Source organism: Clupea harengus, chromosome 6 (genome assembly GCF_900700415.2).
Source record: "Clupea harengus chromosome 6, Ch_v2.0.2, whole genome shotgun sequence".
NCBI lineage: Eukaryota > Metazoa > Chordata > Actinopteri > Clupeiformes > Clupeidae > Clupea > Clupea harengus.
The window spans coordinates 24,363,425-24,373,424 of NC_045157.1; the positions used below are offsets into that span (position 1 = coordinate 24,363,425).

Below are 10,000 nucleotides of genomic sequence, written 5' to 3' on the forward strand. Positions count from 1 at the left end.
ATTTCGTACACACACGCATGTGGAAATGCGTTGTATACTCATTTATGCACTTGCAGAGTGTGTTTTACAGATGCTAGATGTGCACTATGCACTTACCTAAAGAAATCAACTCTAAAAGCTGTACAAGTTTTCATATCTTCAGTTGAGCCTTTAACTGACACTCACATACACATGACACATACGGGGAGTACAGCACACGCAAGTACATTCCAGATTGCACATGGAACTGTACATCAAATGAATAGAGTTGCGCAAGAAACCTCAGGGTTACACAAAGGGCGAGACACACAAAGACACTCTCCAACATGTGCGACCGCTGACCTTGTCGCTTTCAAAGAGAAGGCAGCGGCTCAGTGACCCATTCAGACAGAGGGGCTTCTGCCACCTCCCCCCAATGTCCTCGCCACTGTCTGCACACATATGCATACACACACGCACACACACGGGCACACACACACACACACACACACACACACACACACACACACACGCCTCTCTTTCCACATCACTTATCAGCCGATATGAATCTTGTCAGTGGACGGGGTGATTGATAGGTGCTGTGCCTAATGCAGTCACCTGCTCCATTATTAAAGCTAGAGGAGGAAGCCAGAAATGTCTGCTCCTGCCTGAGGAGCGCCATGCCTGCATCTGCACACCGTACCGCACCCTGCTCCTCTCTCCTCTCCTCTCCTCTCCTCTCTCCTCTCTCCTCTCTCCTCTCTCCTCTCTCCTCTTCTCTCCTCTCCTCTCCTCTCCTCCATTCCCCTGTCTGCCATCAGAGCTGTGAAATCCCCACTGCAGAGATGCAGCACAGGCCCCAGGGTGTATATACACACACACAGACAGACCAGACATCGCTTTGAGGAGGGTATTGTTCGCGTCGGGCTAAAAAAAGGGAGAGGGACGTTAGCCGTCTTGCGCCCATTGTGTGCAATAAGAGGCAGCAGGGTGGGTTTTTTTGTAGCCGAAAGCCCACTGTGAAACACAGTCACCTCATTGTTTCTGGAGATGTTGATCAGAAGGTGTTGCATCAGCCTCCACTCTTTGTTAGCGACGACTGGTTAAGGAGGGGAAGGGAACATCTCAGAGAGCAATTCTCACTGCGACTTTTTTATGTTCCTTTCCTTTGTTTCCCTTTTATTTTTTTGTTAAGCGCTGTCGGGTTTATTTTTTTCAGTCTTTTGTTTTTTCGCACTCACACCCCGACTCCGTCATCTTGCACACACACACACACACACACACACACACACACACACACACACACACACACACACACACACACACACGCACACAGACACAGGAACGGTAACCTAATCAGCTGGTGCTTCTCTATTCACAAAGCAGTCCCACTAACATGATCAGGACACACACACACACACACACACACACACACACACACACACACACACACACACACACAGACACACGGTGGCCTCCACCTCCAGGCAGTGGGGCAGTGCTTGAGCGATGTGTCCCCAGGGGAGTGATATTTTATAGTTTGTGTCCATCAGTGGCGTGGCCTGGGGCGCCGGGGTTGACAGTAAGTGCTCTCAACAGCGCTGACACTGATTCATCTGAGTCATGACACAGATGAGAGAGAGAGAGGGAGGGATGGAGAAAGGGACAGAGAGAGAGAGAGAGAGACAAGGAAGAACCGGTGTGAGTCATGTGGCTTTACCTTTACGTGCCGACATCACCGGAGGACCGACGTCTTGTGTGATGTGTGGGTGTCACTGGTTTGCGAGCGTGGCTGTGTTTCACGCGCCGGCTTTGCTCTGAGGCTCTGTTTGCCCGGGTTTTGTTGGCTGTAAACATGAAGGCGGAGTGTGTGTATCTCTGTCGGCATAGATCTATATGTAAGTGTGTCCATTATGTGCGTGCACACCTTTGTGTGTGTACAAATGTGTATTTGTACGAGTGCTTATGTGTGTGTGTGTGTGTTTGTGTGTGTATCTAGCATAGTGTGCTTTGTGGGGATCTGTTCTCTGAGTCTCTGGAGCTGTAGCTGTAGCTGGGCTGGCTGGGCTTGAGAGAAGGCCCCCCAATCTAAGGTGGCATTTCCATTTCTCACCCCCTCCACCCTCTCTGGGCGGCTGCACCTCGTCTACATATATATAGGCAGGACAGAGTGAACCCCAGCCTCCAGGATGCGCATACTAAGCAATCAATGTGTCACCTCTCCCTGTCAATCCCATTTTTTTCCCCCTTCATATGGCGCGCCCGCGCTCATTTTTTTCTTGTCAGCAGAAGGTAATTTGCCGTATTGTGATTCAGTCCGAAAGCCTGGCGTCGGGGTGCCCCCTTTTTCCTCAACACACCTCCTCCCTGCAAATAGTCTACCCTACCAGAATATCCCCGCCAGGAAGAGTGTTGTGTGTTTATATGTGTGTGTGACATTGCATGTGCATGTGTGCATTGGTGTGTGTGTGTGAAATGGGTTGCATTTGTGGATTTGTGGGTTGAAGCAGTGTGGCCAGTGAGGTCAGTGTGCATCACTATGTATGTGTGAGTATTAGGACCTGACCCCAGCTGAAATTAAGGACATACAGTAAGTGTATGGCTCTATGTTTGTGATCCGTTAATAGATTTGCAGGCAGCGTCCTGTCCATCTGCGCATGCATGTGACTTTATTTGGAGGAGAGGTGGTGCCGCACCCAGCCCTGGGCCCCATCCTCGTCCTGGGGAGAGTGTCTGCTGGTCTGCTGGGTGTGATAAGGGCTCTGAGGCTCTCGGAATAATAAAAGATGCTGCTGCTGCTGCTCCTGGGGGGTGGCCTTTGCAAAGGGACCCGCCGGTGCCCGGCTCACACACAATGACCAGAATAGAAACCAGGGGACACAGCCTACTAAGCTTCCAGACAGGCAGCATATGGACACCTAAAACACACAAACATGCACTCAGCACAATACATAAAAATGACCAGTCAGAAACAAAGGAACCTTATCGTATATCGATCGTAACCTATAACGTTCATATTATTAATATCTAATAATATAAATATTACAAAATGGGGCATTATGGCTTACTCTTTTTACAAATAGAATTCATAGAGAAAATGCAGATATTCTCAGGGATAAAATGTCAAGGATTTCTTTCCAACACTGGCCCTCCATGTCTGCCACAGGCTGCACCATGATGGAGACAGCCACTTCAGCTACTAACTATCTAACTGTCAAAAGCGCGGGAGTCACCTGTAAAAAATGCCATTTGAAAGAGGCAGTACATAAACTTCACATGACTTCAGGCATATTTTACACTGAAGACAAATTCCCTTTTGCAAATGGATGAATTGAAAAGGGGGACCTGAATGAAACCTCAACTAGCCTCTCTGTGTGTGTGTGTGTGTGTGTGTGTGTGTGTGTAGGGGGAGGGAGAGGGAGTAATATATAATGAATATGCAGCTCTATTAGGTGCTGATGTTTTCTCCTGGCATTAAGCGTCTCATTTTCCCTCGAAACAGCCGTCAGTGTTCCATCTAGTGTGTGTGTGTGTGTGTGTGTGTGTGTGTGTGTGCTGATGGGTGGAAAATGTTCTAGACGCTCTCATGCAGAGAGCTATCACACAGATCGCCATGGCATCATGTCACCCTGCTCCTCATGAGGCTCCTGCCGCCGTAATGGCTTTGTTACAGGGAGGAGGGCTTTTTCTCTCTCTGTTTTATCTCTCCCCCCCCCCCCCCCCCCTCATCCTTCTCCTTTTCACTTGTTTACAAGAACGACAACGCAGCCCTGGTTGCCCGTGGAAACCACAGAGTGTCAGGGGTTTATTTTGTTTTCAAGCAAATGAGTGTTTTACAGTTAACATGCTCAAGCTGTTCATTTTTTTGGCATTTAGATAATTGAATGGAAATAAATGGAAATGTTTGCACCAGCCCACACATGCAGACAAGCCAAGCAGGAGATGACACTCAGACACAGACAAACATGGGCCAGCACAGACACACACACACACACACACACACACACACACACACACACACACACACACACTCACACGCACACATGCACACACACACACACACACACACAGACACACACACATACAGACACACACACACACGCACACACACACACACACACACACACACACACACACTCATTCACATCTGCGTAGACACCTTTGTCAGGTGCTGAGTGCTCTCCCCCGCTCTCCCGTTCCTCTGTTGTGGCTGATTGCTGCACGCTTCACGGACACAGGGGCATTTATCTTTAAATAACCTCCGCCCCCCTGACGGGAGGAGACAATAGCGGGACACTTCTAATTTTCTGCGGGATAATGGCAGTCATATTGAGATGACAAAGGTTAGAGGTCATCTTGGGGGGGATAGGGGTAGGGAGGGGCATGTGATTGGCTCAGTGCAGATCTCTGCCCTGCCAGATAAAATGGAGGCATACCGTTTAATCTGTTCTAAGCCCCATGAATACTGTGCACTGTTCAACATTACCTCAGGAACATAGGGCGTGTGTGCATATTGCTCTCACGCACTGCGGATGTCTATGGATGTCAACTGCCAGACATCGATTTATTTATCAGAGCTTAAGAATTATGAATTGAGAAACAAAACAAAAAATCCCACAGCTGTATGTGCTGTTTTCTAGTGTTTTTATTCCGAGAGCGCCCAGAGAGAGCATGTAAATGATTACATCGGGGTGTTTTTGGTCTAACTGGCTAAGGCAGTCCTAATGCTATTCATACCCAATATGTGCTTCTTCCCTTCATGGCCTCTTAGCTGGGCCCCTCCCTGCTCCTGCTCCTGCTCCTGCCTCAGCGCTGAAGTAGATTGATGCGGTGTGGCCATGAATATGTATGCCTGAGATATGGCTTGAACTTGCCTTTGACCTTGTTTTCATATACAAACCCACATATAGAGTCTCAGTTCCCCCAAGCATAATAAATGTATATGGTGCTGGGAGATATTAGAATCAGAAATGTATAAATTAATATGGAATTGGTTTGGTGATATATGTTCGTTCGGATGTGTGTGCATGTGGAGTTTTTTTGTTTTTGTTTGGCAATGAAATTGCATTTTATTTTTGTGTGTGTGCAAGAATGGTGCAAAAATTGTAGTTCTGATGAACACAACAACATTGCAGAAGTGTGTTTGTCACCACTGGGTTCTGGGTATGCCTTACTTCAAGCAGTGCTAGTGCTGGCCCATTAAACTGCACCTCCCAGAGATCCGTGCGGCGACCTGCCTCTGGCTGCAGGCCTGGCTGTGTGTCTAATGCTTGCCCTGGAAGGTCATCGCTCATGGTCATGTGACAGGGCGGCGGCGCCCCCCTGGGTCTGATGACAAACAGGGCCACGGCGCTGAGGTGTGTGTCAGGGGTGTTTTTCCACAAAGCATTCTATAAAAGAGTAACTGCTGCCTGTTTGCCCTTTTCGCAACCCGTACGCACGCACGCCTCAGCCAACAGGCCCCTGAAGATCTCTTAAAAACTGCTGATCCACACACAAGCCGCCCAGGCCGCTGCCTCTGCTACTAATGCTACTGCTGCTACTCTCCCCCTTCCTCCTCCTCCTCCTCCTCCTCCTCCTCCTCTACATCTCTTCCTTCACTCGCTTGTTTCTTTTTTTTCCCCTCCAAAATGTTCTCTGCTGCATTCCTGCACTCCTGCTGAATCATGCCCACCCTGCGACTGGTTGAGGGGGAGAGGGTGGGACTCCTGCTAGGGTGGTTGGGGTGGGGTGGGGGTGTTTAGGTTACTTGTTGTCATGGGGGGGGGGTAGGGGTGGGGTAATTACCGCACATTAGAGCGCAGGAAAATAAATCTGCAGCGCCGCTAATTGTGCATCAGCCAAAACAATAACTCTTAGCATATGCCCAGGGGGCAGAGGGTGTCGTGGGGACCCATGCTCTGGGAAGAGGGGTTCCTGGCATGGCGCCAGAGGAAGACGCCAGCAGCTTCAGTCAACCCACCACCACCATCTTTTCCGCCACACACCACACACACACACACACACACACACACACACACACACACACACACATACACACTCGTCAACTGCATGTGATGCATCCAGCCTGGCATAAAACACACAGGCCCCCGAGTGCACACAAAACATGCTCCACCCCAATAGACGCAAACAGGGGCAATCTGTCTGCGACACCTTCATACATCAGTGCATGAATAAACATGAATTAGTAATAGCACAATGAGATGGGGCTGCCACACCATGCTCAGATCCAATCACTCTGCCTCCTGACTCTCTATGGGCCACTGGAATGGCAGTTCAGAGGGAGGGGGGATGGGGGCACAGGCATGTACCATGGTGTTGCCAGACTCCACAGGGTCTGGTTTATGTTGGGGTAATTGAGGATCTCTGTGGGCATTTCTCAATATGTGTTCTTCTCTACCCATGGACTTGTGAAACGTCATGAAACGGCATCAGTCACAGCCTAAATATTGTTCCAATTCAAAGTTTGCATCTAGCCAAGTACAGATCAAATACTCATAAGTGTTCTCGATTCATGGGTTTTACCACAGATGCATCAGGAGGTGACTTGTGTGGCCTTGGGTAGTCAAGTATCCCAGAATACATTTCACTCAAAGTAGCGGCAATGGCAGTAGAGGAACAAACACATAACTCTACGTTTGATATTCGACTCGTCACTCAGCAAATACAAACTACTTCCACCATAACTATGACCTCCTACAATTATTTCCTGCCATTGGTCCTTTTACAGGCACTCATCATGAATATATAATTAGATATATATATTTTTAAATATATTTTTTAATGAACACGAACACAGGCAATTTAGTGTATTATATTAAATATAATTGTATTGTAAATATCAGTTAAAGTGAAGATAAAGGTAAAAATGCAGGGTAGACTCTAGGGTGGACCTGAGCTGTGATGTGCGGAAGAACGCTGCTATCCCAAACGCATATTGAGCGTACTGCATCCTCCCGTCCTCAGGAGTCTGGACTGGCCAAGTCCAGACTCCCAAGAACAGGATTCCTTACTTGACGTACTCCGTATTGAGAAACGCCCTTTGGGTGTCTGTTGCCTTGTGGCAAGCTTGACTGAAGCCATGTTGGTGATCCCACTGCAGAGTCATCTGACTTCCTATGCCCTGGAAGAATGCCAATCTAATGCCTCTTCTGTCTTTTTCTGTGTGTGTGCCGTGCGTGTGTGTTTGCGTGGGTGTGTTTGCGTGTGCGTGTTCCCTTTAGGTTTCGACTCTGCGTGGAGAAGCATCTTAGAGGCACATGCGACGAGATCTTTCGCCGTCTGCCGGTACGTCACGTCGCGTCACGTCATCACACCCCCAGTAGTCAGCTCACAGCAGTCAGTGACTGAATGGGGCTACTGTCACCTCCTCTTTAAAATGATGAATGACACCTGAATATTTAAAACGAATTTGACAAATATGGCAGATAGAGTAATGAGACACACACACGCATACACAAACACGTAGGCAGCCACACACACACACACACACACACACACACACACACACACACACACACTAATGTGCACTGGGCCCACACAAACACAGAGAGGGGGGGGGGGAAACAAACTGAAAAACTCTACAACTTCCTACTGCAGATGATGTTTATACTTGAAAGAACAGATTAAGAGGCCCTTCTGAGGCACAAAGGAGTGAATGTAACACAGGCCTTGAACGCACTCACTCACTTATTCACTCACTCACTCACTCACTCACTCACTCCAGCAAAGACAGAGTGGGGGAGCAGCTGTCGGCCTTGGTGTGTGCGTGAGTGTATATCTTTGTGGGTGCATGTGCGAGAGTGTGTATGTGTGTGTGTGTGTATGTGTGTGTGTGTGTGTGTATGTGTGTAGAAAGTAGCCACACGCTGCAGGGTATCTCTGACACGATCCAGTTAGATCTCTCATTCACATACCTCGCCACAGGCTCTCATATCGACCCCTTCACCCTGTCTCCACACACACATGCACACACACACACACACACACACACACACACACACACACGCACACACGCACACACACACACACACACACCGTACACACAAAACATACAACACTAAGCATTTACACAGTCTATCACCCCCTCTGTCTTTGTACGTTTTCCCTTAATCTCTCATTTCCATTTGTGCTATTCATTGCACGCAATTACCAGACAACAGACGTCTCAGTTTTTTTTATCTCTCACAGACCCCCCCCCCCCCCCCCCTTACTCCTTGATTCACTGTCTTTCTCTCCTCCTGTCTTTCTCCGCCCTTCTTTTGTGTGGTTTACATAGTGTCGATGACATTATCTCAGATCATTTGCTGTGCCTTACTAATCTCCTTAGGGGCTGGTAGGCTGTTTTCAGAATTTGCGACAAGTTAATTGCTGTAATTCCTTAATTAGTTAAGGTTTTGGGGGTGGGGTTGAGGGTTCTTCTTGTCACCCTCTTGTTCCCTGCTCGTTGGTCTTTGTTTGTGAAAATGAGTGCACATGTTGACAAGATAAAAAGAAAATCATAATGCTCATAAACAAGGACCTTGAAATCACTTTAAAAGATGTTTTTGTACTGCTAAACACTCCAGGCTTGTATGCAAGTCTATACAATAGACATTACTGACATTTCATCAAAGCCTTTCATGTGATTTCATTCAGAGCGAGTTGAATTGAAACTAAAGTTAAGCAGATGTTTACATGCTTCTCTGCTTTTTGCACAGCATCATCAGTCTTAAAGCTTTATCTCCATCTCTCTCTTTGTCCTCTCTTTCTTCCTTTCTTTCTTTCTTTCTTTCTTTCTGTTGGTGTGTTTTTCCTGATAAACCCATTCTGCATACAGAGGCATTATATAAAGCACTCGATCAGGGCTCCTTAACAGGTCTCCCAGTCCTTGGTGCACTGCAGCATCTGCATTGAAATGAATAAACTCAGGAAAAAAACAATTAATTACCTCAGGACAACTATTTCAGCGAAAGAAAAGGCTTTGCCACACGATGAGAGGGTGTTAGCACCTGCACAGTACCCTGCTTGCAATGACCCTGTTAGACAAGACTTTTCTGTCCCTGATTGTAGTTGAAAACAGAATTTGATAGACTGGACATACATAATGTCTGAAGTTATGTTGCAAACATGTCAGTGTTGTTATAACATAATAACATGCGTACGTCTTTGTCTGTATGTGTGTATTTATGTCAATGTCTGTTAGCAGGCCGTCAAATGCATTATTCTTTTAGTTCATCTCAGTGGCCAGCATCATTTCCACTGGGTTTCATCCCCCATTAATGAGGCAGGCCTGTAAACCCAACAAAAAGCAGGCTAAGTCCCCCTGTTCTGAGACGAGTCTCTGCTGGTAATCCCTCACTCTGGGCCTCTCTGGTACATCCTCGCTGCTCAGCCCTGTCCCCAGCACATGGGTGGGGAGACGCTGAGACTGATCAATAGCAAGGGGCTTCCTTCTGGGCTCCCAGGGGCTCCTCCCTCCTCCAGCCTCCAGACAGTGTTAATGCAGCGGCAGGCCTCATCTCTGGAGTCCACCAACACAGCCGTGCAGCATCCATTGTTCCTCTGGAGCCTGCGCCCTGTATCTCCCCGTCCAGAGCCATTTTCCGTCTGGTGTGCTGCAACACCTTGAATAGGTTCATGTATATCCAATATCCCGCGGTATCCACCCAGAGCACAACATTATTATTCCCTTTCAAACTGTATCCATGAGAGCTAGCAGTGGAAATATGCTGCCACCGCTAATCTGTTCCAAGCTGCTTCCTACGTTGTGCAATAGCTTGGAGTAAATGTACACAATGTGGAAGTTTTGAGCGTATATCCCATTTGGCACAGTGAAGACGCAACAACATCCAAAACAGTCACCAAAGGTAGACTACTCCAGCTTCAGCCGATGCTCCTTGGCATTGCCATGCCTTCCACCCATGTCTGGTAATGTGTCCATATGGCTTTACACTGAGGCCTATTCCCAGTCGGCTGTAGCTGAGGCCATTCTGTAAGCGGCAGCCTCCCAGTGCCAGCGCCAGGCCGCCTGCTACCGCCACCATCCTGGGGAGAAGAATTT

The 10,000-nt window shown here is 48.0% G+C and overlaps 1 protein-coding gene across 2 annotated transcripts in view; it reads left to right on the forward strand.

The window, feature by feature from the left end:
• The window catches only part of zfhx3b (zinc finger homeobox 3b), a 340,892-nt gene that overhangs the window by 128,023 nt on the left and 202,869 nt on the right, over positions 1 to 10,000 (forward strand). Inside the window, exon 4 of one of the 2 annotated variants that reach the window (XM_031569518.2) lies at positions 7,182 to 7,245. The gene's annotated coding sequence lies outside the window, so the exon portion shown is untranslated. Of the gene's footprint in view, positions 1 to 7,083; positions 7,246 to 10,000 lie in introns of those variants that run through there. The other variant, XM_042708091.1, reaches the window with a different exon arrangement.